The sequence below is a fragment of the Canis lupus genome, chromosome 12, assembly GCF_003254725.2.
Source record: "Canis lupus dingo isolate Sandy chromosome 12, ASM325472v2, whole genome shotgun sequence".
NCBI classification, from domain to species: Eukaryota; Metazoa; Chordata; class Mammalia; order Carnivora; family Canidae; genus Canis; species Canis lupus.
In genome coordinates this window covers 61,405,786-61,433,130 of record NC_064254.1, presented here as the reverse complement: position 1 = coordinate 61,433,130, position 27,345 = coordinate 61,405,786, and the positions used below count along the sequence as shown (strand labels likewise).

At 34.4% G+C, this 27,345-nt stretch overlaps 2 long non-coding RNA genes across 3 annotated transcripts in view; one reads left to right on the top strand and one right to left on the bottom strand.

Annotated features, from left to right (window-relative positions):
- The window catches only part of LOC112658555 (uncharacterized), a 49,997-nt gene extending 37,977 nt beyond the window's left edge, over nucleotides 1-12,020 (bottom strand). Inside the window, exons 1-2 of the long non-coding RNA XR_003135786.3 lie at nucleotides 11,947-12,020; nucleotides 7,682-7,749 (exon numbers count right to left, since the gene is read on the bottom strand). This is a non-coding gene — a long non-coding RNA (uncharacterized LOC112658555). The remainder of the gene's footprint in view (nucleotides 1-7,681; nucleotides 7,750-11,946) is intronic.
- The window catches only part of LOC112658342 (uncharacterized), a 179,801-nt gene that overhangs the window by 58,420 nt on the left and 94,036 nt on the right, over nucleotides 1-27,345 (top strand). Inside the window, exon 1 of one of the 2 annotated variants that reach the window (XR_007401335.1) lies at nucleotides 19,219-19,458. The exons of the other annotated variant lie outside the window; for it this stretch is intronic. This is a non-coding gene — a long non-coding RNA (uncharacterized LOC112658342). Of the gene's footprint in view, nucleotides 1-19,218; nucleotides 19,459-27,345 lie in introns of those variants that run through there. 2 annotated transcript variants of the gene reach the window in all.

Below are 27,345 nucleotides of genomic sequence, written 5' to 3'. Positions count from 1 at the left end.
TTCAAAGTGCTGAAAGAAAAATAGACGAGAAACAAGCAAAAAACTTCTGGCCAAAAACATTTTACTCAGCAATGTTATCATTCAGAATTGGAAGAAAGACAAAGAATTTTCCCCACAAGCAGAAACAACTTTTCCCTTCCAAACAAAGGGGGAAGGAAAAGAAAATTTGCCTGGAAGATGTTTGTTTGTTTATTTAAAAATACAGAATATCAAAAATAGGTACTTGCCTGCTCTGGGCAGCACAGGAATATGCTTTCTCTCTCTCTCATTTAGGAGGTTTATCAAGCTCTCTGATTTCATGCTTCCGTTTAGTCTGCAGGTAAGATGATTGTTTTGTCCTACTCGAAGTATCATGCCCCTCAGATATATTGATAGGATAAGAGATTAAAATCTGGGAGACTTTGGGGATATGTTGTCAAGCTCTGAAGAGCAAATCTGAGGCTCTTTAAATGCAGTAATAAATATCATGTGAAAAACAAGTCAATTTTCTTGATATCTACTAGCAATCAGAGAAGTATGCCTTTTTGGTGGATTTTGGTAGGTTCCCTGTGGAGTTTGGATGCAAAATATAACATGTTTGTGTGTATTTCTGGGACATTTTTACTAACTGACCTCAAAGTCTGCCTGTTTGCAGTTAGGCCCTTTCAAGAAGGCTTTACATGCTGTTCAGGTTGCATTTGCAATTCTGGTCTTTGGGTGGCTCAGTGGTTGAGCATCTGCCTTTGGCTCAGGTCATGATCCCGGGGTTCTGGAATCGAGTCCCACATAGGGCTTCCTTCAGGGAGCCTGCTTCTCCCTCTGCCCTATGTCTCTGCCTCTCTCTTTGTCTCTCAGGAATTAATAGACAAAATCTTAAAAAAAAAAAATTCCTGTCTTTGACTCTTAAGCAAGAATATCCAATCAGGTCGGGAAGCTATATGGGTTCCATAGTATATTTTTTTTTTGAAGGACAAATACAGGAGGAACCTGTAGGATTTAGGACACACATTTATATATTAGTAAATAACTTTTTTTTCTTTTGAGAAACTACTCTTAATTTACAGAAGGTTTCTATACAAATTGAATGCCTTATCATAAATGAGGCAAATGACATAAATCTAAAGTGTCTGTCATCTGATATGTGTTGCATTATTTTCTGAACCATAAGTGTCATATTTGAAGGATGTTTCATCCTCAAATGAAGGTTATTTTTACGTGTCTATGTAGCCCTGTCTCTAGCTTTCTATTTGATACTGGGGATTATCAGATACTAAAATCATCTTTTGATATATTTTTATGCGTTGATTTATTTTTAGTCTTTCACACTAGAAAGGAAGCTTCACGAAATCAAGAACTCTGTTTCATTTATTATTCTATAACTCATAACTAGAAAAATATTGGAACATAGGAATAGAATTTAAAATATATATATTTTTGAAGGACTCCATGAAAGGGGATTACCTAAAATTGATGTTCTGGATCTAGAGAGCTTGCATTCTCCCATTTTACTTTCTCTGTCAATCTCTCTTTCAAATCGCTATTACTCTTTTTTATACATTTATTTGGTAATACCTTCAAGAGTCATTCTGTTTTGGGACAACTGGGTGGCTTAGTTGGTTAAGCATCTGACTGTTGGTTTTGGATCAGGTCATGATCTCAGGATCCTGGGATGGGGCTCCATATGGGGCTCCATGCTCAGCGGGGAGTCTGCTTGAGGATTCTCTCTCCATCTTTCTCTGCCCCCCCGCCCACTCATGATCTCCTGCTCTTGCATGCACTCTCTCTCTCAAATAATAAGTATTTTTTTAAAAAGTCATTTTTTTTCTGCTAAATGTATTAATGGGAAGTGGGATTCTAGGAGATGATAATAGAAGAAACTGAATAATTCTTTCTCTAGAGGGAGTATTTCTGTCATCCTCTAAGCATCAAGTAAGAAAAAATAGATATAATACTTTACATAAATATTTTCACATTTCTCTCATCATTATGCAACTTATGCAATCTATCTAGAATTCCTGATATACTAATATTTTATAGTATAATTAATATTCAGTTTTAACGATTTCACCCTTTATGAAATTGCTTTAGGTTGCAATTACATGGCTTGTGTAGAGTAATTAATTAAGCAGCTGCTTTTGAATCCGTATCATATGATTTGACTCTATAACCTCTAATAATGATGATTCTATTACCAACCATGAAAAATCTTTTCTCTAGGCCTAATTTTGCCTTTATTGGAATTTACTCTAACCCTTCATTATTGTATTGTAGAATACTGTATGAAGAAACAGAAGATCAATTTTCGTTATATTTTTTAGTAATAATGATAAAGCCTTTCCACTTTTTAAAATTACATAGTCAAAGAGCCCTACACAGCATTTTTAGCAGAGAAAAAAATTATTCTGATAGAATATAATATCATATTCAAACAGCTCCTAGAATTTTCTTTCAGTGTATTCTGAAATACTGGCCTTATTACTTTTTTCAACCAGGGCATTCATATCCATCTAACAATATCTAAAATCAAATTGAGTTCACAGGGAGTCCTGTCGCATGTCTTCTGGTGCTTTTGTAGCCAGACCTGTAGTAAACTAGAATAATAGCATTAATAATGATATCAAATAGCACATTTTTGGTGAGCTCACAATGTACCAGATGCTGTGTTAGACATTTTACATTTATCATTTTATTATAATACCTACTATGAAATAGATATTAATATTATTTGTGTAATTTAGGGAAGTTTTGGAGCCTATGATCATCACATAGCTGACAAGTCATATAAATATTAAAAGCCAGGAGTGCCTCTGTGCTCTATAATTATGCCAACCCTTTATAGCCAGGATGAGACATAGGTGGCCAAGGATTCATTTGTTGTATAACCAAATCTGATTCTTAATTGTGGCCCTTGAAAATATCAATGACATAATAATTTTTGTTTAATGAAAGGAAACATTTAATGAAAAGAAACCTGTGCCTGGGCAACTCAGGTGTTAAGCACATAATAGTAATGACACTGTTGTTGGTTTTTGTTTAACAAAATGATTTGTACTTTGTCACTTATACATATGACAGGCTAAAATTTTCCATCATTCACTGAGTCTAGCTAAATCACTAAATTCATTCTAACAATTCTGTAGTACAGATTTGATCATTACTGTCATGATTAATCACAGTATATGTGGCATTTTTAAGAATACATGGAAAATGTTCCAGCGCACAGATTTCAGTACAATGTTTGGTATCTTTCAAATCTCTAGTTACTGCACTAGGGCAGTAGTTAGTACCTCCTAAGAACTGATGCCCTGACTTCATTTCAGGCATTCCTACAGCATGAGGGTGTTTGGAATAATTAGATGTGACCCAATCGATACTCAGAGGCTCCAGTGATTCTAATCAAAAGAACATTTTATCATTAAAAATACAAACATTGGAATGGTTAATTTTATATATTTCATTCCTGTCAAGCTTGGTCACCTCCAAAAAGTGAAACCTTTTTTTTTTTTTTTTCCCCGTCTGCCTTCTTTCTCACTCCCACTGGGAAAGAAACACTCTTGGGGAAAAAATAATATAAATACACAGATCATTATATCTATATTTGGATGAGATTCTCCAATTATGTTTTTTTAGTCAGCTCTATTTCACATTATTCACATGCCATCTTCACTTTCACTGAGTACTCAGAAGACATCATATCCAGTCATTAAACCATACTACCGGGATCCCTGGGTGGCGCAGCGGTTTAGCGCCTGCCTTTGGCCCAGAGCGCGATCCTGGAGACCTGGGATCAAATCCCACGTCGGGCTCCCGGTGCATGGAGCCTGCTTCTCCCTCTGCCTATGTCTCTGCGCCCCTCTCTCTCTCTCTCTCTCTCTCTGTGTGACTATCATAAATAAATAAAAAAACTTTTAAAAAAAATAAAAACAATAAACCATACTACCTCATATCCTCAGTTTTTGGAAGAATATTTTCTTCCAAATATTTTCTACTTCCTTGCCTTGACCAAATTCTGGTGTTTCTGTGTGGGTACTGCTTCCCTGGGGCTGCTCAGTGTGTGGCCACTGGGTAGTAAATTCTTGGATGTAGATAGCGTTCTCAGACTACCTCATCGTTGCTTCCAACCCTTTGTCTTATTTACCATTCATTGTACTACTTGACTACTGACGTCTACCTCCTGGTCATTGACCTACATTTTGAAGACTTTAATATGTGACTTATCATCTTTTTGCATATAAATTCCAAGCTTTAGCTCATATGAACATACCTTCTTCCACCTATCCCTCACAATTTCTTGACATTCCCACTGTGAACTTTGTTCTTATAAGACCTAAGTAGTAATGCTCCACACACATTCCTTACAGTGAAGATAAATGCAGATAATGTTCTTCTCATAACGTTTTTTATAAAGAGCTCTATTAGAAAGTCAAACAAATGAAAGGGAAAAAACTCCCAAATATCTGGCTTGAACTGAGAGATGAGGGAAAAGAGAGAGATTTTTATTTTTTTTAATTATTATTATTTTTTTAAAAATTTTTAAGAGAGAGATTTTTAAAAACAATCATTTTCCTAGCAGTTACTGCAAATTATTTTGTAATTTTAGGATTCCAGATAGTAATTATTAAGCCTCTAATGTATTAACATTTTCTATTTTACCAACACAATCACTTGGTCATACATGTATCTTGTTCATTGAAATGCTCTAATTTTGAAATCTTAAACTCTAACGCTATACCTGGTAATTGGCATCATATTTTTTCATCCTCTTACTCATGGATTCCTAGTTCACCATATTTCCAAAGGCATTTTGACATTCAGTCTTTTTAGCTTGTTTTAACCACTTGTTATTTGAGTGTTCTTGGGCTGCTTACTTAATTCTTTGTGTTTGAGTTATTTCATTTGTAAAATGAGTTAATAATGACACCAGCTTTATGATTAAATAAGAACAATAAGAACAGTTTCTGGCACACAAAGATTACAAATTAATTCTTAGCTATTCACATTAATTATACTATTCATATCATCATTATTATTCTATTATTCTTCATCAATTCTTGAAATTAGTTCTTTCCTCATTTTTAAGCCTTCTTTAACTAAGATTCTTCAGTGTTTACATCCTTTCTTCCTTGTAGGTTCAACTGCTCTGTTCACTTTGCCTTTTCCTGGAGCCATGTAGCCCAAGGCTAGTAATAAATTAATCTCATAATCACATTCTCTGTTTGTTTTTTTAAGCCTGTAAAAATATCTTTATTACAAGTCTTGTTAAATACTTCACTATGTGAATTATGGAATGTCTTCCATTCAATGGAAGACAACTGTGCTGAATGCAGTTTGCCAGTGGCCTGTTACAAATATCTTCATTATACGTCATTTAAATAGTTTACTACACGCACTATGAAATGGATATTTCTTCTGTTCACTGAGAAAATACTGTGCTAAACCCAGGGTGCAAAAACTTCCTAGAATCATCTTTATTTCACAAATCTTTTTTAAAAAATCTGTTCCACCTGTTTTTTTTTTTTGGGGGGGGGGGCATTTTAGAAAAAGATCACTGGAAGAATAAGTTTGTACACTTTCTCTGAATTTATTTTATATTTGAGGTATAATTGACATATAACACCAGTTTCAGGTGTACAACATATTGATTCAATGTTTGTATGTATTGTGAAATAATCACCACAGTTAAGTCTAGTTACCATCTGATGTTCTCTGTTTCTGTACCCACACTCCTGAGTGCTACTGAAGAAAAATCACAACCAAAAATTGCTAAGAGCCATTAGAAATTCATGGTTCCCATTATCAGCTGCCAGTTCAATACTTTTTTGGCAATTCTATTATAGGTCAATAGTCAGCACCTTCAATATTCCCTTTGGTGGCTATTAAAAAGTTTCACTGAGCTCCTAAGGTCCCCTTTACCTTTAAACACCCCTCTCCCCCATTATCCATGGCAGATCTTGTTTGTTTGTTTGTTTGTTTGTTTGTTTTTCTTTCTTTTTTATCTTATTTATTTATTGATGAGAGACACACACAGAGAGAGAGGCAGAGACTTAGGCAGAGGGAGAAGCAGGCTCCACACGGGGAGCCTGATGCTGGACTCGATCCCAGGACCCTGGCATCACGACCTGAGCCAAAGGCAGATGCTCAACCACAGAGCCACCCAGGTGCCCAATGATCTTGTTTCTTACTTCAAAATTTAATATAAAAACAAATAGATGTGAGCTTCCTGCATTTCCTAACATCTCTCATTATAAATTTATCTACACTCATCTCATGGATATTTCCTGCTTTCCCTAAGATGGAGGAGTATTTGCCCCTCCACTAGTGAAATCTAAGCCATCCACCTGACTTTATTTTATCTTAGCTGTTCCTGTGTCTTCTAGGGAGCTACTTTATCACTCATGTTTGATTCTTAGTCTCAAAAACCCAGACCCCAATGTGTTACATTAAGAGGAAAAGGAAAGAAAAACCATGTAACTATTTCTCCTTCAGAGGCTTCTCCTTACTGCTAGAGCCAGACTCTCAGCCAGTAAAGTCTGTGCTCATTGTCCTCATTTTCACAGGCTTGTCCTGAATTTCATTTTCTTATCATTTTGGTTTCTACCGTCCATCCGCTAAATCTACTTTGCTAAATGAGCTTACTGAAGCAGTATTTATAATGATCACTAACCTGCGATAAGCATCATGCGAGCTATGTATCTGCATCTACAACGTCTACATCTATCATTCCTTCCAGAAGTGACTCAAATTCATTTTAGGAGACAAAAAAGACAGTGGATAGAGCTAATGTACAGATGGCTCAATTCTCCAGCCTCTTTTTCACTGCACAGAAGCTCGAGGGTACCCACAAATGGTATAATGTTCTTGTTTCGATCAACTGTGGTTCGTGGGATTTCTGATGCTGCTTTAGTAGCAGTTCTTTTTTTCAGATTATAGGAATAATTTTCAAAATTGTATACATTAAGGGAACTTTCTATAGTATGGTCCCTTTGGTCTATTCATTGCACATCATTATAAAACACTGTGATAAAATAGAATGGCTGTCAGGCTGGTCCACTGGGCTCATGGGCTCTGCAGAGCCCTGCTAACTGCCACTGTGGCAGGGAAGGGCCAGAGGTAGAGAGAGTGAAGCTGTGTGAGTATCTTTTCTATAAACCCCAGAAGCATCACCTTCAACCAGAGCTGTTCCATCATAAAATGGAATACATTTAGCTTCTCTTTAAACTTTGTTCAAAGAATGTTTCCATGGCCAAATCTAATGAATTGCACAGAAACTTTGGCATCAGACACACCTGGGATTTAGCTTTAGGTCTCCTACTTTCTCGCAGCCTCCTCCAAATTAGTTTTTGTCCTATATTTATCCATAAGACAGGGCTGTGATTCCAAATGTCAAGGCTGTAAGACAAAGGCCTAATACATACAAATGATAACAATGATTACTTTTACTTATAAACCGATGAGATGGATAACATTATCTTCATTGTATAAATAAAGAAACCATGGCTTTAAGATAATATATAAATGCTGAAGATGACTCAGCTGGTCATGAATAGACTGAAGAGATTCTGATCTGATTCAAAAGTCCATACTCTGAAACAAGATGGTACTTTACATAACACAGAAAGTGCCAAGCCAATAGTAAGTAATAAGAAGGATCTTAACAGAATTTCTGTCACATAATACATTTGTAATTAAGTTTCTTCCTTACATTTTTAAGCTGGGTTAAACTTCAGAGATTTTTGATAGTTGTGCTTTTGCTTGAAGTTTAAAATACATCTGTAATGGAGACAAAGTCAATACTGACATCTCTGTTTTTCAGGTAAACATACAGAAATTCATATGATTAAAAGGAGTAACTTGAACATGATTAGTAAGTGGCACCATTATTTGTGTATTTGCATTTTCTCTATATTGAAGTGATTTATGAAAGACAAATTTTATATTCCACTCAGGACACAGAAGAGCAATATTATAAAATAGTTCAAAACATTCTTATTTAATACCACTTAGTAATAGTATTAACCTGAGAAAGTCCTACTCCATCTTTTCATTTTCCTTTAGCTTTTAAAAACATTTTCTTTAAAAATAGTTCCATAAAAGAAAGAATGAAACATATAGAGTATATTTCTGTCTCTAAACTGGAATGTTAGTTCTTTAAAAGAAAAAGTTGAGGGGGATCCCTGGGTGGCTTAGCAGTTGGGAGCCTGCCTTCGGCCCGAGGTGTGATCCTGGAGACCCGGGATCAAGTCCCACGTCAGGCTCCCTGCATGTAGCCTGCTTCTCCCTCTGCCTGTGTCTCTGCCTCTCTCTCTCTGTGTCTCTCTGTGTCATGAATAAATAAATAAAATCTTTAAAAGAAAAAAAAGAAAAAAATTGAGATTGAACACTGATTTTCTGTGAAAGTTTAAGACTCTAATAGATGAAACTGCCCTTTATTGTCTGTGGCTATATATGCTTCAGATAGTTTCTTTCTTACATAATTCATGTTTACTATTGAGATCCCTCAGTAGGCTAACAAACAATTTGGTTTCTCAGTATATACTGTGTAGTGGCTTCTGTACATTTGGTGACTAATGACAATAAAAATACTAACCTGTTTTTAAGGCATAAATTGTCACTCAAATGTTCACAAGTGAAATTTTGAAATATGACAAAAGAAATCAAAAGGAAAGCTACCTAATGTAACAGATACACTTATTAAAATAAGGAAAGTTTTCTAACATTAGATATTACATAATTGATTCCCTAGTCCCGATTTGCAATAGGAAATAGTTTTATATTGAGCTTTTCGGTAATATGCTTTACTTGTTCATTGACAAAATATCAAACTGATTAAAAAGAGTAGAACTTCTGCAGAGACTACATTGAACTGTGGATTCCTTTGTTGTGTGAAAATTTAGGCTGGTGGTAATAATGTCCATCATATTGATATGTACTACAAACAGATGGTTTGGTGGTTATCAAACATATCTGCTTTGTTTTGGCATTCTGTCTCCTTCAAGAGCTATTTATTGACTCATATATTCAACTACTATAAACATAATGCCTTATTTAGAAAATGTATTATGACAGAATAAAAATAAGAGCACTAGTCAAAGACATAGCTTGCAAGAGCTTGATCATATAATTCAGCATATAAACACATTGACATGTCTATATTAAATAAGGAAAAGTTAGGTAATCTCATTTTATTTATTATATTGTAAATTATATAAATAGATTTAATCAGGTGTCCTTAAGTTTTCAAGCAATATATAAATTATAGGGCACCTACCATGACATTTCATTCTCACACATATCTATATGATGTCTCTTTCATCCTATGGTGATTCACAAGGGAAAATGTTTTAGAGATCACTTTAATGTCATGAAGGAGCTTTGTTATATTTTGAAGTTAACAGTGTTATTTTAGTTTTTCTTTCTTTCTTTCTTTCTTTCTTTCTTTCTTTCTTTCTTTCTTTCTTTTTTAATTTTTTGGTGTTTCATATTAAAAGCTTTAGCCATTCTTATATATGCAGGAATGCATGACAAGAGAGAGATTTTTAGCTGAGACATTTGTAAGCCTTGTAGGTAAAAACCCAGAATGTTTTGGTTTGTTCCCTTGAATGCTCCATGAGAGTCCAATGGTGAGAGAGAAGTTGGGCCATGGCATCCTGGAATCAACAGTGAATGAGATTTAGGGACAACAGTACACCAGCCCCAGCCAAAAGAGGTTCTTCCAACCTAAAGGTTCTATACAAATAAGATTTTGTACTGTCCTCTTAATGATAGATTAATTTCTACTTACTAACAAGTAGTTCTGTGAGGATATAATTCCATCTGCATGAATTATGACATTTCTGCCATTTAACTATCACCTCTGCTTTTTCAGTCATTAGGGAAGAAAGTAATTAATAACAGCTGTTATAAATAGTTCATATCTACTCTTTGGTTTGTCAAGATTTTTGTTTGTTTTAAGTTCTGGAAAAGTAGCAAATACAGAGTATCTCATTTCTTCTGCTACAATTTCACCTTAAAGATGCCTCACAGCCTGCTTTGTGTACTGTATTTGATAGAGTAGTGTTTTTCACATTGAAGCTTACACAAATAGTTGTGTTTCCTGAAAAGTCTGTCCGTGTCAAACATTTATCAACTTAAAAGAGAGTTAAGTAATGGCATATCCATGTGACATATATGAAATATGATTATGATAATCAATTATGTAGCATTAACTCTATATATTTATTACTTTTGCCATTCCACATCTCAAAACAATCTCCTTAAACATTAAAAAAAATAACTATTTAAATTTAAACTTCCAAAGAAGTGGCCAAAAATAATATAGAACTCTTGTATACTTTTCATCAGTGGCACAAGAAATTAGATGCTCAGGGGACGCCCGGGTGGCTCTGTGGTTAAGCGTCTGCCTTTGGTTTAGGTCATGATCCTGGAGTCCCCGGATCGAGTCCTGCATCGGGCTTCCTGCATGGAGCCTGCTTCTCTCTCTGGCTGTGTCTCTGCCTCTCTCTCTGTGTATCTCTCATGAATAAATAAATAAAATCTTAAAAAAAAGAAATTAGAATCTCAGTAAACATACTAAAATGGAAAATAAAAATCAGTTAATACAATGAAATATGTTTTGTTAATGTATTTTCAGGTCATTTCCTTGGACTCCATTTGTGTGTAACATTGCTTTGTGTAATTTATCTCTAAATTACAGAGGTTGATCAGTGTTTTCCAAGTTAATGATTGAAATATAAAACTAATTTGAAAACGGTTACAAAAAATCTGTAGGTAAGAAGAACTTTATAGATGCTTATAGTAAACACATTGTCATGTTGATGTGTAATGTGAATTCTTCAGGCAAGGAGAAATACAGTAAACACTCTCAGTGTTCCTCCAATGCACTATAAGATTTGCTTACATTTTGGTGTCTGTCAGCTTGACTTCTGGTGGTCAACATTTACATCAGGGTCAGAATGTCACCCTGGGTTACCAGATTATGCTTTGTCCATCAGCACACCTGGTTAGAATTGGCTAGAATTTAACGTTTCTTTGGAGGCAACTCTATGTAGACATAGCTGACGTGGCTTATTATTTTGAAAAAGCTGTTAAAGATGAATCCTTGTTCCATTCCAGTAAAATGGACCTGAGAGTAGATGGGGAACAATTGGATCTGGATCCTGGTCGAACTGCAATTTACTATGTTGATGAAAAACCACCTGAATTTTCAATGCAGGGTCTATAAGTTGGTGTTATCACTGTCATTGTGGTTGTGACACTAGCAGTTACTGCTGGAGTTGTTGTGCTGGTTATTTCCAGAAAGAACAGAATGGGAAAGTATGAGAAGGCTGAGATAAAGGATATAGGTGAGATGCATAGGGAACTCAATGCATAATGACTAGAATTTGAGGAGTAGCTACAAAACAGAAAATTATATTACAAATGTATGAGCATGGGGACAAAGAGATCTTTGAGGTCTATTATTTTGTTAGTTAACATCTTCTCTTTGTAATAGTGAAACCTGTACTCTGTATATGAGTAGCTTCAAATTGACTTTACCAATCTTAAAATTTGACCACAGTGTCCTATTTTGCAGATCTGATATAAACCCCAGAACTTGGACTGCATAGTTAAAATTATTTATGAGGTGTGTGCCTTAAATAGGCTTCCACAGTAGAGTTTGAATGACTACTGCCTCATCCATTTGTGATTGAGAGCTGCCTTTCTATTTACTTTGTGTCTTGTACATATAAACATATTTTTGCAACCTGTGAAATAAAACATTTTAAAACTGAAAAAAAATTATTATTGGCTGATAAATCTAAAGTTGTACTTACTCCAGTTCCCTTGCCCCTATATAATTTTGAAGCATGCATTTTATACCATTTCCAAGATTTTTCTCTGAGACTTTAAGCTTTAGTCACTCACTGCAATAGCGGTTTTAATGCTCCCCTTGTTGGCCTGTACTTTCTTTATCACTGACTATCTTACCTTTTTCATTGTTTCTCTGCACCCCATAGTCATGACATGTGCTTAATCCTTCTCTCAGGGTCTTCTGTCTGGGGGAATCAGTTAAGATAATACAGAACAGTAATAATTATTTAAAAATATATGTTACAGTCCCATGACATTTTGTCCTGGGTTAAAACAGTTGACTTTCTGGATTTTGGTGTGATATGCACTTTTCCAAGCAATGGATATTTCTGTGAGAATTCTCTTTCACTTATCTGAGTCCATTCTTTTTGAAATTCTCTGATAAAATTATGAAATATCAAATCCAGTGAGTTACAGCTGTTAATACTTTCTAATTTGGTAGAAGTCTACATACAGTAAGAAAAAGTTCTGATGAATATGAAATTGAAGTATAGTTTAAGTTATTTGTTACCTAACTAGAGATCCATTGGCGAGTTTATCAGCTAATGATATGAAATGATTATAGCTACTAACTTACAGTCATGTCATGTCCTATTTGTGTGAGATAAAAACTATGATAAATCTCTTTCTTTATAAAGTTACCTAAAATATTAATTTTGCCAATGAGCTTATGCTCATTAAATAGATGTCAAGTGCCAAAACTAGTGAGCAAAATAGATTAGGGTACTGGTGAAGTGCTTTTGACCATAATTGTCAAATAATGGAAACAACAGCTCTAGCTATTAGGAGTTTACAATCCTTCACATAGGAAAAGGGACTAGTTATCAGTTGTAATAGGAATTTTGAAAAGAGCATTTATGAGTAGTCTTTATTTAGCCCCTTGTCCAATCCTATAATTCCTATAATTCCTTTCCTTTTTGAGGGTTAATTTTGTTTGGAGAAGCAAACACATCTCGTGGGGAAGTTAATCACTAATATCAACGTCATTAGTGGTGTAGGAATTTCCCTTCCATTGTCACTCATGAGTATCTTTAAATGTATGTTTTCACTCCCTTCATATTCTCATTGCACATACTTTTCAGGGTACATACAAATGCCATGTTTGGTATAAAAGAAAGTATGAAGTGGTTATCTATCTTTCTGCCTATTTATCATCTCCATATATCCCTTTTTTGTCACCAATAAGTGAGAATTAGACTCTCTTTTTCAATATTAGCACACAAAAAAATCTCCTTGGCTTCTCACAAACCCAAGGCCTTCAAAATGATTAATAAATAGATTAAAATCATGTAAAATAAATTTAAAAAATTCATACTCCCTGGGCCTTGTACAGTCATACTGTCAGCAGGCAGTATGGACTTAACAGCCATCTCATTATAGTGTATTCTTATGGATTGTCAAAAATAGGAAGAATGATTTTATGAAGAGTTTTTTTTTTCACATTCTTTATTTAACATTTTATCTTTGTAAACAGGATATATTCTTAGTAGTTGATAAATGAGTCACTGAGATTTTTAAAATTCTACTGTCACACTCTCCTGAACGGCTATTGCTTAATTTATGGTAACCTGCCATTCCTTATCTAACAGCTTTGCATTCAGTGTTTCACTTAATGGACTCCATTTAGCTCAGGAAATTTATGTTTCACATTATCATGGGCTTTGTTTCCCTGGTAAAACCAACATCAAATATCATAAAAGAGAGGGAGAAGAAACAAAATTCAAAAGGCAAATGTACTTGCAGTCCTAAAAAAGATAACTTGTTTTATTTTTCATCCCATAATGAATAAAATGGCTAATATTGTCTTAACTTGGAGGTGACCTTACTATACTTTAAATAATGAAAGGAAATGATTTATGATGATGCATTTTATGCTATTACATTTGGACATGTATAAATGATGTGCAGAGTTTGTATAATGCATCAATTTACCTATGTTATCTGAAGGTACAGTACCTTTCTCTTTTTGGCCGAGTATGTACTTCTGTGTATAAAAAATTATCTTAAGCCATACTCAGAACAAAATGTCCTCAATTTCCATTATAATATAAATATAATCTGAAAAGCATATATTCAATTTTATTAAGTAAAGCTTCTGATACATTGCTATGCTTCATATAAATATATAATAAACAAAAAGCAAGGATCTGTCTCAATGAGACATTTTCATAAATTGATTATCTACATGCTAATCTCATTTTTATATTCATATTATTTCATATTACTCATTTTTAGAAGTTCAATTCAAAATTTTACTTCAAGGATGTCTCCTCAATAAAGTTTAAACAAAATGTTTTAAAAATCCAGATTATTTCTTATATGGCTAGAATAATGATGATATACATCAGCATATATTATTGTGGCATATATTACACCTGGGTTTTATTTAAATTAGACAGGATTTAATATGATATACAGACAGCTGGGAATAGTCATACCCATAAGAATCAGGTGGCTTTCCTGTGTTATGGTATAGGATAAAAAGATAGTTACCTAGGGACATTGAGAGACAGTGAGGATCACCAAGCCAGAAGAGGGAGTAAAAGGGTTTAAATCTTCTCACCACAAAAAAGTAATAGTAAGTGTGTGATGTGGTGGAGGTGTTAGTTAAAGCTGTGGTCAAAATCATTGTGCAATATGTAACAAATAAAAGTTGTATACTTTAAGCTTAAACAATGTTAATATGTCAATTATATCCCATTTAGGCTAGAAGAAAAGGAAAGAAAAAGAAAAACAAAAGAATACTATAATGACTCAATATCTTTATTGCTGATAGTCAGTAATGAAGGGCTAATTAAAAGTCTACTTCCGTTCCAGCAAAATTGATTGAGTTGGTAGATTAAGAAATTATGATAATTTTGAAAGCAGAGATCTTCTGTACATCTATGGATTTAGGTTTTACTGACTTACTTTAAGGATATGAATTTTTTTAAAGATTTTTATTTTTTTTATTTATGAGAGAGAGAGAGAGAGAGAGAGAGGGATTGGAGACACAGGCAGATGGAAAAGCAGGCTCCATGCAGGGAGCCTGATGTGGGACTGGATCCCTGGTCTCCAGGATCACACCCTGGGCTCTAGGCTGCGCTAAACCTCTGAGCCACCTGGGCTGCCCACGGATATGAATTTAAGAGCTCTGAAAATGTGTTATTTCAGTTTTGGGACACAAGATTTATTTTTTTTTCTCAGAAATCATTGTTTTGTTTACTTTCATGCTATGTTTGTTTACTTTCATGCTATCTGGATGATGTGTTGCATGTGTGACATTTTTGGTTGAAAGGAAATATTCAGACTTAGAAAAGTAGCAAATTTCATGTAATTGTGACTATTGTCACCTAGTTTTAAGTGTGAATATAATTAGTTTTAGTTTCTTAAGTTTCTTTAATCTCTTAAAACCTTAATTATTAAGGTCTGTTGGTTAAGTTACCCTGGAGAAATGATTACTTGGTTTTCCAATTAGATGAGTGTTAACATCCTTATCCATAGTATTGGTTAGCTGATTCTTGTTACGTGGAAAAAAAAAAGGACTTTATATCATTATCTGATTATTCAAATAAGAATGACAAAATTATGGGGTTCCTGGGTGGCTCAGTTGGTTAAGCCTCTGACCTAGGCTCAGGTCATGATCCCAGGGTCCTGGGATGGAGCCTCGCATCAGGCTCTGCACTTGGTGGGGAGTCTGCTTGTTCTTCTGCCCCTCCATTACCCTCCCACCTCCTCCCATGCTCTCTCTCTCTCTCTCTCTCTCAAATTAATAGATAATTTTTTTTAAAAAAAAGGAGAATGGCAAAATTAGTACTATCTGCTTTGGGGTTTCAACTGAATACATCTGGAATTTTAGATTACAACTTGAAAATATCTGAATTAACTTTCTATTGAAACAATTCATTTTGGAATACTTTATAGCAATTATATTTATGAATTTTAAGTTTTTGTTTTTTTAATAAATCTTAAAATGAAGAGGCTCTGCTTATACCTTAATAAATCTAAGATAGAAGATCGTCTTCTTGGGCAGCCCCAGTGGCTCAGTGGTTTAGCGTGGCCTTCTGCCCAGGGCCCCATCCTGGAGACCCAAGATCTAGTCCCACATCGGGCTCCCTGCACAGAGCCTGCTTCTCCCTCTGCCTGTGTCTCTCTCTCTCTGTGTCTCTCATGAATAAATAAATAAAATCTTTAAAAAAGAAAAAAAAAAGGGGGGGGTTTACACAGACTATGGAAGAAAGATCCCAAAAGACAGAATCAGGAGACATGGAAAACTCTGCTAAAGCACAGATAAGCCTTAAACAGGGAATTAGGAACATTATTCTTGTTGGATTTTTGGAACTGCTATGGATTAGTGACTAGTGAATTACAAATACAAGTGTATTATGGACTGAATTCTGTCCCCATAAAACTCCTATCTTGAAACCCTAATCCTTTATCTGACTATACTTGGAGATAGGGTCTTAAGGAGGTAATTAAAGTCAAATAAGGGCCTTAAAGATGAGACCTTGGGATCCCTGGGTGGCGCAGCGGTTTGGCACCTGCCTTTGGCCCAGGGCGCGATCCTGGAGACCCGGGATCGAATCCCACGTCGGGCTCCCAGTGCATGGAGCCTGCTTCTCCCTCTGCCTGTGTCTCTGCCTCTCTCTCTCTCACTGTGTGCCTATCATAAAAAAAAATAAAAATAAAAAAAAAATAAAAAAAGATGAGACCTTAATCCTATAGAACTGATGTCCTTGTCAGATGAATAAGAGACACCAAAGGTGTGTATGCACATAAAAAGGGCCATGTGAGGACATGGAGAGAAGGTGGCCATCTTATACGCCAGGAAGAGAGGCCTCACCAAAACCAACACTTCTGGCACCTTGATCTTGGATTTCCAGCCTCCCATAATGTGAGAAAATAAATTTTTGTTGCTTTAGTCATCCCAATCTATGGCATTCTGTTATGGCAGCCCAGGCCATCTAATACGGAATATCTATGGTTATTCTATGCTTGTCATACCATTGCATGTTGGCTGTAAGACTAGTACATATCTTGTTTTTTTACTTTACTGGAGGAACTACCATTGATGAGTCTCTTCCACTTTTTGACGTGGTAGAGGTCATGAAGTATCTTCACTTTGGGCACATACTTTTAGAGCTCACATTGTGAAGAGTTGAGATTTTGATGGTTTTAGAGGAAAGAAGGAGTGTATTTTGAATATAGAAATGATATGAATTGTGGCCAACAAGTAGGCTATGGCAATATGTGTTTTTCATTGATAATAAAAACAGATTCTCTGATGACACATGCTTTTTTTTACAATGTGACCTTTGTAGTTTTCCTATCAACATGTAGATTTATGTCCTGTCTTCTTAAATCTGAATAGCCTTGTTACTTATTTATAACCAAGAGAATGTAGAATAAATATTGCTGTTTTTTGAGGCTAGGTTGTAAAGGTGATGTAGTTTTCACCTTGTTTGTAGGCACACTTTTTTTTTTTTTTTTTTTTTTTGGAGCCCAAGCTGTCATGCAAACAAACAAACAAAAATAAAAACAAACAAGCAAACAAACAAACAAACAAACAAACAAAAAAACAAAACCAGTGCAATTATCTTGGCCCCAGACCACAGATACAAGGTGTTCTTTTACCTAGGATACCATTCCATAGTTTGAGTGACCATAAAACAATTTACCACAAAAGCTAGTAGCTTAAAATACCAGTAGTAGGAAGAGAGATTTTTGTACAATATGAAAAAACAAAGACAAGACAAAACTGCTGGTATGTAGTTATAATGAAAAAAAGTAATATGGTTTTAAGTGTGGATATGTGGGTGACTGAGACAATTATAATTTTATTAATAGAAATAGAGAAATTGTTGTAGGAGAATATGATTCTAGATCATTGAATTTCAGATGATGTAAGGAGATGTAGAGGTTAATGCTTGATAGTTCTTAAGTTTAGGACAAAAGTATGAAAAAGAAATAGAGACTAAATCTGAAAATTAGTGAATCATCTGTCAGAGTAATTAAAGAAGCCATAGAGTGGCTTCTTGAGTTTTTGCTGAGGGAAAATGCATGGAAAGAGAAGAGAGGAAAGTATATTTATAGAATGATAAGAGAAGGGCAAGCTATAGAAAATTGGAAAACGGGGATCCCTGGGTGGCGCAGCGGTTTGGCGCCTGCCTTTGGCCCAGGGCGCGATCCTGGAGACCCGGGAACGAATCCCACATCGGGCTCCCGGTGCATGGAGCCTGCTTCTCCCTCTGCCTGTGTCTCTGCCTCTCTCTCTTTCTCTCTGTATGACTATCATAAATAAATAAAAAATTAAAAAAAAACATTTAAAAAAATAAAAAAAAAAGAAAATTGGAAAACAAGGGAATTCACAAATTCTTTTAAAAATAAGAGAATAAAGAGTTGTAAGTAAAGATGAGTGATCACCAGGGTCAAATAATATGTAAAGAACACTTTTATTTATTTTTTTCAGACTGTTACAAGGTAGAAATACATTATGTATTTCTTCAAACACATAGGAGTCTGATAATAATGCAAGGAGAAGTAAATGATATGTTTTTGTGGCTTAGTGCAACCAACATAATAATATTTATGTGCTGGTCATTTTTATAGATACCGATGTTAAAAGACATAAAAGATCCTATCTTGCCTCTGAGGGATGGACATTAATGGACATTAGTGGGAGAGACAGATACATGAATAAACAAATCCAATAAACTCCCTAGGTGAGACAGAACAGGAAGATACTCCAGCGATAGAATTCAGGAGAGACTGAGACCTGAGTTCGTTAAAGGCATGTTATTCCTGGGAAATTGCCCATCAGCTCAACAGGTCTCACTAAATATTTGGGGTTATAACAGCGTGCAGCCAGTTGAGAAGGTAGGCACGTGGCAAAGAGTTTTCTAAACATTTCAAATAAATCAGGAAGATAAACATGCCTCTGAGAGTGGCACAGGGAGATTCTGAAGGCCCCGTAATGATTCTTGCCTGAAGTGAGACAATTTCTATTTTAACCTCTCCGTAGAGATTTGTAGGCAAAGGAAGATTGCATCCTAATCAGATAAACAACTATGCTTCCCTCTCTGTGTGGGCGCCTGTGGGTAAATGAGTAAAAACCTTTACCCTCATTAAAGAAACTTTGCATGAGTCTCTGGTGTGCATGTGTCTCTTGGTGTTTTGCATCAATCACTCAACCTTAGCCTCTTAAAAAACTTGCTGCTAACAGAGAAGGGAAATTCTATTGAGCCAGATGTCAGGATAAGTTTTATCAAAAAAGTGACTTGCCTTGGATCTTGATAGGTAAATAAATAGCTGTGTTCCCTGTGAATGCTGGTAGCTATTTTTGGTCACAGTGTGATGTTTGCCTCAAAATTCCGAGACATCAATAACTTGGAATTTGGCATTTCTGTGGCCTGAAAAATGTCCAGTTTCCCTGGAGCATAGGCAGAAATGACAAGGGGGACATACTAAACTTCTTTCCATGAAAGGATTTTGACCCAGGAGATCTTCGCAGTGATGTGATTGCGTGGGGATCCTGAATTCCGCTAGAAATTCCTTTGCAGTCTCGAAGATTGAGCACTCACCTCCAAGTTGACCATCAACATATATTAGAAGAACAGTGTTATAAGTACTGAAGATTCAGGCTAACCAAATGTGATAATTTAAATATTTCCCCTAATAATGTTTCACAATAGATTAGAGAATTATAATTAATAAATGTGCTTTAGTTCCTCTTAGGGAAAAAAAGCTAGACTGAACATTGTCTGCTTTAGATATCCTCTGATTTCTTTAATTGCATCCAGTTATTTAAGATTGTTTTTGTAACTTAATAAAAACACATATCTTTGCTTTTTAAAAACAACCCTGGATTTTGATTCTTATACATGGTTAGGCATGTGCTTGATTTTTTTTTCCTCCTGAAGCATACAAACTAAAAGTACTCATGAATGGTATATAAATACTGGGTGAAAACTATCTTGGTGAAAGGTTATAAAGTATTATTGGGAAAACTCAATCTACCTAAAAATATAATGAAAGGAGAGATGTATTTTTAAAAATAAGGTATTTTCTGTCTTAACTGAGTTAGGAGACAATACCTTGTAGGCAAATTACTTCCTGTTACAAACACTTAAAATCTTTCCTTTGCATGAGGTTTTCTTTTGCTTATTGCTTTGTTTTAAGTTAATTTAGTATTTGATTCCTTGACGGTGAAATCATACAATCTGCGCTGAAAATGATAATCAAGACTGTTTTACTATTCACCGAAGATATCTCTAATGTTCCTAGGTTAATGGTATGCAGTATGTTGTGCTTTATTATTCTACATAAAAGTTAAAGAAAAACAGCTTAGCCTAAGTGTAGGAATTTATTGATATAGAATATATATTCTTTTGGGAAAGAAAAGTATTTACTAAGAAAACTGAATAGTAAGCTAAGAATCAGAGAAATTAAACACTGAAAACATCACCTATTCTAATATTTCTCCCAATGTAGAAATTCCTTCTTCATGTCAAGAAGACAATATCCTTTTCAGGCCCAAATTCTTCTAGTTATGGTAAACCCTGTACTTTGTGTATCCACTCATCTGTTTTTGTTCAATGATTTATGTAGGGCTTCATCCAAATGAACTAAACTCTGCCTCCCTATAACTTCCAGTCATTGATCCTGTTCTTTGGAGACACATAAATTAAGACTAACTTCCTTTTTAAATGATCATGGCATAGAGAATATATGTTTTATTCTGATGAATATTTTTGGTCAAGTTCAACTGTATTTCCCTTTCCATAAGCGGTTATATGTATTATTGTTTATCATCCAATATTTTAGGAAGTACTTTTTTCCTTTCCTTCTCTTTCTTTTTTAATGTTATGTGTTCTGTGTTTTATCATTTACTGTCCCACTTGTGTTTTAATTATAAGTTTGGTTCAAGTTTTTTGTATGCATGAGAAGTGAAAATAATTCTACACACATAGATGTCCGTCAACCTAACTGTACACACATATATCAGAATATCTTTGCTTTTGTGTAATTTCTCACTGTTTCAATCATCCTACAAGTGCTACCTTTCAAACCATGGGCAACTCTGGTTACCTTTCTAGGGATATGTCCTTTCATGGAAGCTGTATTGTAAGGTGGGACAAAAGGAGGTGATAAGGTGATAAGAAGGAAAAAAAAAAAACTTTACTATAAATAAATAAGGAATTTTTAGGTGTCACTAGGTCTGTGTAATGAATTAATCATTTATATATCCATCCTGTCCAAATGGTTTTCCTACTTTCACCTCAAATTACCTTTGTACTTGCAAGAGAAAGGGCTGTTTAGAAAACAGGACTAATATTAAATGTACTATTGTTAAAGGGACTGCACTTCACTCGTAGAGTCCAGTCTCTAGAAACCAAAGTATTTTCCTCCATAAGAAGGAAAGTCAGCATATGGAAATAGTGAAAAATTGAAATCTGATGGAGGTAGCATAGAGAAATTGTTGATGACCTGAGGCACCTGGGGCAAAAGGTAGATTAATCTTCTCTATGTAACAGCTATCCTGACTATGCTTAAGACAGTTCCCTTACTAGGGATTTCTAGAAAATCAAAATTGAATCTGTTAGATGTCTCAAAGAAACAATACGAAAATTAATTTAGCACACCTAATATAAAACCTTTTATATGACCTTTTCTGGGATCCATTTACATAACACTAATGAATCATCCTGATTACTGATGTGATATATTAGCTGATATGATGTTTTCCTCCTTCTAGTACTGTGTGTGTGTGTGTGTGTGTGTGTGTGTGTATCTGTGTAAAACTATTTCACTAAATGTAATGTCTGACAGGAAACTCTCCTAAACTTCCTCATATATTTGGCTGCATATTTAAAACTTCTGCCTGGATATATTCAACCACAAATATTTACCATGGACCTAATAGGCAGGGCCCACTCTAGGTGCTAGGGATACGAAGGTGAACTGATATCACTAGTTCTCTACTAAAAACCTCACCTTCCAGGGGTGGAAGTAAGAATGTAGAACAGGCATCATATGACTGAAAAAAACCTGCAAGTTATAACCACTCCCATGATGAGAAAAAGAGACTGAGAAAATAGATTTTCATTAGTTGATCATGGGAGATCTTAAGAAAATGACATTTAAGCTGCAGCTGAAGAAACAGTTGGAACTAGTCATATAAAAAAAAGAGTACAGAACATATCCCTGACATATTTCTTCCTGTGCCCAAAATATTTAATGACGTTCAACGTGATTTCTGATAAGAGTGGTTGAGAGTGGGCAAAATGAGGTTTGTGAAAATATGCAGTGATAAGATCCTATAATGAGCCATATTAAGAAGTGTGATTTGATTTTAAGTATAAGTGCAATGAGAAGCCACTGAAAATGTTTAATTAGTAGAGAGTGATGTGACTTGATTGAGATTGGAGAAAGTTCATTTTATTACTGTCTAATACTGGACCAGAGGGGAGCAAATGTGGAGGTTGGGAGAGAGGTTATTTTGTGTAATGATCCATGCTTAAAGTCCTGCATGAAGTGGGCAAGCAGTAATGAAGAGAAAAAGGAGGTAGAACTTAAATTATACTTTAAAATAGAATCAGGACAAAAACACTATATTTAACATTGCTGACTTATGTAGATTTTCTTTCCAATGAGCCAAAACCCAAGCCACCATAATTTCCAACCATTGATTCTTTTCTCTGAAGACATATAAAGTAAGACTTCATCTCTCCCCTCCCTCCACTATCTGACATAAAACTGCGATACATTTATTTAAATTCCATGAGCAAAACATTACTGTTTATTCTGATGAATATATGATTAGATAATATGAGGACTTGTGGATAACAGTTGGATTTGGATTTCTTGGGGAGCCCAGGTGACTCAGCGGTTTAGCGCCTTCAGCCCAGGGCGTGATCCTGGAGACCCGGGATCGAGTCCCACATTAGGCTCCCTGCATGGAGCCTGCTTCTCCCTCTGCCTGTGTCTCTGCCTCTCTCTCAATCTCTCTCTCTCTCTCTGTGTCTCTTGTAAGTAGATAAATAAAATCTTTTAAAAAATAGATTTCTTGTTGGAATGGAGTGATAATATTTAACTTTCTGGGGAGACATGAAGTGGGAAACAGGTTGCTAAAAAAATGATTTCTGTTTTATATATGTTATACTTGTGATCTGAACTATGAGACACATCTGATTGGAGATAGCAAGTAGTCATTTGGATATTCAAGTTTTGAGTTCAGGGGAAAGGTTTTATTTGAGGATATGAATTTGGAAAGCATCTACATAAAGATAATATTTAAGTCTGAGAAGTGATGATATTGCTTAGTAAGAGTATATGGTGGGAGAGAAGAGTTCCTAGGGCCAGCCCCTGAGAAACCTAGCATTTTAAAGCAGAACAATAAAGGAAACTCAAAACATTATTTATAGCTATCTAATTTTTTGGGTTCCTATGGCTTTTATTTGTACAAAATCAGGTTATTTGAATACATATAAGCATCAAATTAACCCAAGTAATGGGTTTATTATTACTTAAAATAATAAAATGTGGTATATAGCTAAAAGCCAAAGCAGCATAATGCAACACTGTTATTATTAATAATATATGAATGTAGGAATAGAAAATCCAGAAATGAACCCACAACTATATGGTTAATTAATCTTCTACGAAGCAGGAAATATGCAATGGGAAAAAGAGAGTCCCTTCAACAAATGGTGTTGGGAAAACTGGACAGTGACATGCACAAGAATGAAACTGGACCACTTTCTTACACAATATACAAGAAGAAATTCAAAATGGTTGTATGACCTAAATGTGAGACAGGGAACCATCATAATCCTAGAGGAGAACACAGGCAGTAACCTCTTTGACATTGACCATAACAACTTCCTACTAGATATGTCTCTCGAGGCAGGGGAAACAAAAGCAAAAATGAATTACTGGGACTTCATCAAAATAAAAAGCTTCTGCACAGAGAAGGAAACAATCAACAAAGCTAAAAGGCAACCTTTGGAATGGGAGAGGGTATTGGCAAATGACGTATCTGATAAGGGGTTAGTATCTAAAACATATAAAGAACTTATAAAACTCAAAATCCACAAACCAAATAATCCAGTTAAAAAATGGGCAGAAGATATGAATAGACATTTTTCCAAAGACATTAGATGATTAAACAGACACATGAAGAGATGTTCAGCATCACGGATCATCAGGGAAATACAAATCAGAACTACAATGAGATATCACCTCACAGTTGTCAGAATGGCTAAAATCAACGTAGGAAACAACAGATGTTGGTGAGGATGCAGAGAAAGAGGAACCTTATCACATGATTGGTAGAAATTCAAACCAGTGCAGCCACTCTGGAAAACACAGAGGTTCATCAGAAAGTTAAAAATACAACTACTCAACAATCCAGTAATTGCACTATGTAGTTATTTACACAAAGCATACAAAAATACTGATTTGAAGGGATACATGCACTCCAATGTTTATAGAAGCGTTATCAACAATAGCCAAATTATGGAAAGAGCCCAAATGTCCATTAACTGATGACTGGATAAAGAAGAGGCAGTACACACACACAATGGAATATTACTCAGCCATAAAAAAAGAATAAAATCTTGCCATTTGCAAAGAGGTGGATGGAGCTGGAGAGGATTATGCTAAGTGAAATAGATCAGTCAGAGAAAGACAAATACCATATGATTTCACTCATGTAGAATTTAAGAAACACAACAAGGGAGAAAAGGTGAAAAAAAGAGGAGAAATGAACCAAGAAAGAGACTCTTAAGTATAGATAATAAACTGATAGTTACCAGAAGGGAGGTGGGTGGGGAAATCTGTAAAATAGGTGATGAGGAATAAGGAGGGCACTTCTGTGATGAGCACAAGGTGATGCATGAAGTGTTGAATCAGTATATTGCACACTTGAAATTAATGTTACACGGATGTTAACTGACTGGAATTTAAACAAAAACTTAAAAAAAAAACTTGATGTAAGCTAAGTAAAAATTCAAACTGTAATTATTTTAGAGTACAACCTGTGATAGACTTCAGTTCTGTTTAAAAGTTTGTCATACTATGTGTTATTGAAACTGTATTTGTTAAATATGCATTTATTAACAGAAAATAGTTGGAATTTTATAATGTTTCAATTCAGACTAGAATATGAATGCCCTCTTGAAGGACTTTTGTAATATTAATTATTATTTTCAAGTAATATTATTTATTTATTCATTATTTGGAAATAATTTCAAATAATATTATCAATAAATATTTATATTTGAAAACAAAGTACATATTAACCTTTCTGAACAACATGGTTATTTTCATCAGGAACATAGCTGTGTGTGTTTTTGTATCAGCTTCTTTTATTTGCTTTGTTTTTTGCAATAATTAGTATTTCACAGAATCATAGATTATTTCTTTAATTTATTCTGTTGCATGGACTTAAAAAGATCCAAGTGAAAGCATTTCTTTAATTAGCACCAACTGTTTTTTAATCAACTTGAAAAACATATTTTTAATTCAAATTTCCTGAGTAAATGAAGCATTGTCCACCTCTTTTAGTATTATTTGAAGCTCCTAAAATGCTAAAATGTCACTACTAAAAGGAATATATAATGTACTCTGATGTATCACAGGAAAAAAAAATCCTGCCTAGGATAAGCCTAAGAAATTGAGAATGGTTTACATTATCATATCTTAATAGATTAAAGGACCATTCCAGTATATGCTGGACAATGTTTTATTAAAAATTTATATCTAGTGATAAATACTTCTAATATGCTAATCATTAAAAAAATTTCCTTGTCTTTATAACATGGAATCTAAAATGTCTATAGAAAAGATTATGTAATAGCAATATTTTATTTTGTATAGAGTATGCTTCTGAGAAAAAGTTTTAAAACAAGTAGAATTAATTTCAGAGTTATTTAAATGTAAATGGGTTGAAATCATGTGTATTTTGAAATGCAGTTAATAATAAATGTTAATTTATGTTCTCCTTTTTATGATGTATTTGTGTCATGTTTAAATGATAACAGGATGTTAGAATTTGTGAATCCTATGAATTTAAGTCTAAAAAATTAAAAAAAAAAAAAAGAATTTAAGTCTAAACCCAAAAATGGGGATCCCTGGGTGGCGCAGCGGTTTGGCGCCTGCCTTTGGCCCAGGGCGCGATACTGGAGACCCGGGATCGAATCCCACGTCAGGCTCCTGGTGCATGGAACCTGCTTCTCCCTCTGCCTATGTCTCTGCCTCTCTCTCTCTCTGTGTGTGACTATCATAAATAAAAAAAATAAATAAATAAATAAAAATAAGCCCAAAAATGTTATAAAATTAAATGGAAGCCATACGAAATATGTTCTTAATTTATCTAATATAAAATCAAGAAAGGTGATTTATACATCTTTTAATGACACATGTTATGTTTTATTTAATTATATTTTTATTCTTTAATATTATTACCTCATCAATAAAACAATTGATTTGTAGCTAGACAATTCAATTAAAATCCTGTTTTATAGGTAATCATCAGAAATGAAAAACCTGTTATATTTACATAAAAGTTATTTCATCTTAATGTGCATTAGAAAGTGCATAATCTTAGAGACTTTGTTGCAAATAATGACATTTGAATTTCTCTACAACTGGTATTTATAAGATCATAGATTGAAGGAAAATATTGCTAATCATTAGAGCTTATGTCACTGTGGTGGGGTTAGAATTTTGAGCTTTCTTTTTCTTTATAAAATACTTTTCAATCGAAGTTTAAAGAGAAAATGTAGGAAACCATAACCACTATAGATATTCATGTGTAATGCTTAAAGGTAAAGTAGATTTAAATATTCTGTATCTTCTTTGACAAATTTTTTTTATTAATGAATTATTAAGTACAGTTAAAATGAGCAGAGGAATAAATTCCTCTCTGTTGGACCTAGAATATTTCCTTTTTATTTAACTAGTCTTAATTTTAATTTCTCACATATTTCCAGAACTCTTAATTGTGGTGATATAGTCAGTTATATTTCAAATAAAGATGTGATTAAATGTACCATAAAGCATATGTCAAAAATCCCTAAACACAAAGAATGAGATGCATAAATAAAATTATCTTTTACTCTGACTAAAAGACACAGCAGTTCATTAATTATAACTATTATATTGATTAATTAATTTCTTGGAGATATTCATTTAAACATTGTTTAATAACAACCAAAGGTTTTAACTTTATCATATGTATTTTGTAAATATGTTAAAATTAATTCCTTACTATTAGTACAATATTTTGGGACTAGAGCTCTGCCTTGATTATGCTTTACTATCCTCAGTCCTCTGAACTAGTGAATTCTGTTTCTCTTCCACTAACAAGGAATAAGAAGCACTAGATAAATTATGAATTCAAGAAATTTCTAGACTCAAAAGCAGAAGTGACAGGGTAACCAACTGGCCTAAAACCTAAAGAGAAACTTAGTCCCACAAAGAAGAGAAGCAAGCATAACCTTACCTGGGAACCCTAGAATAGACGCAATCAGAGGC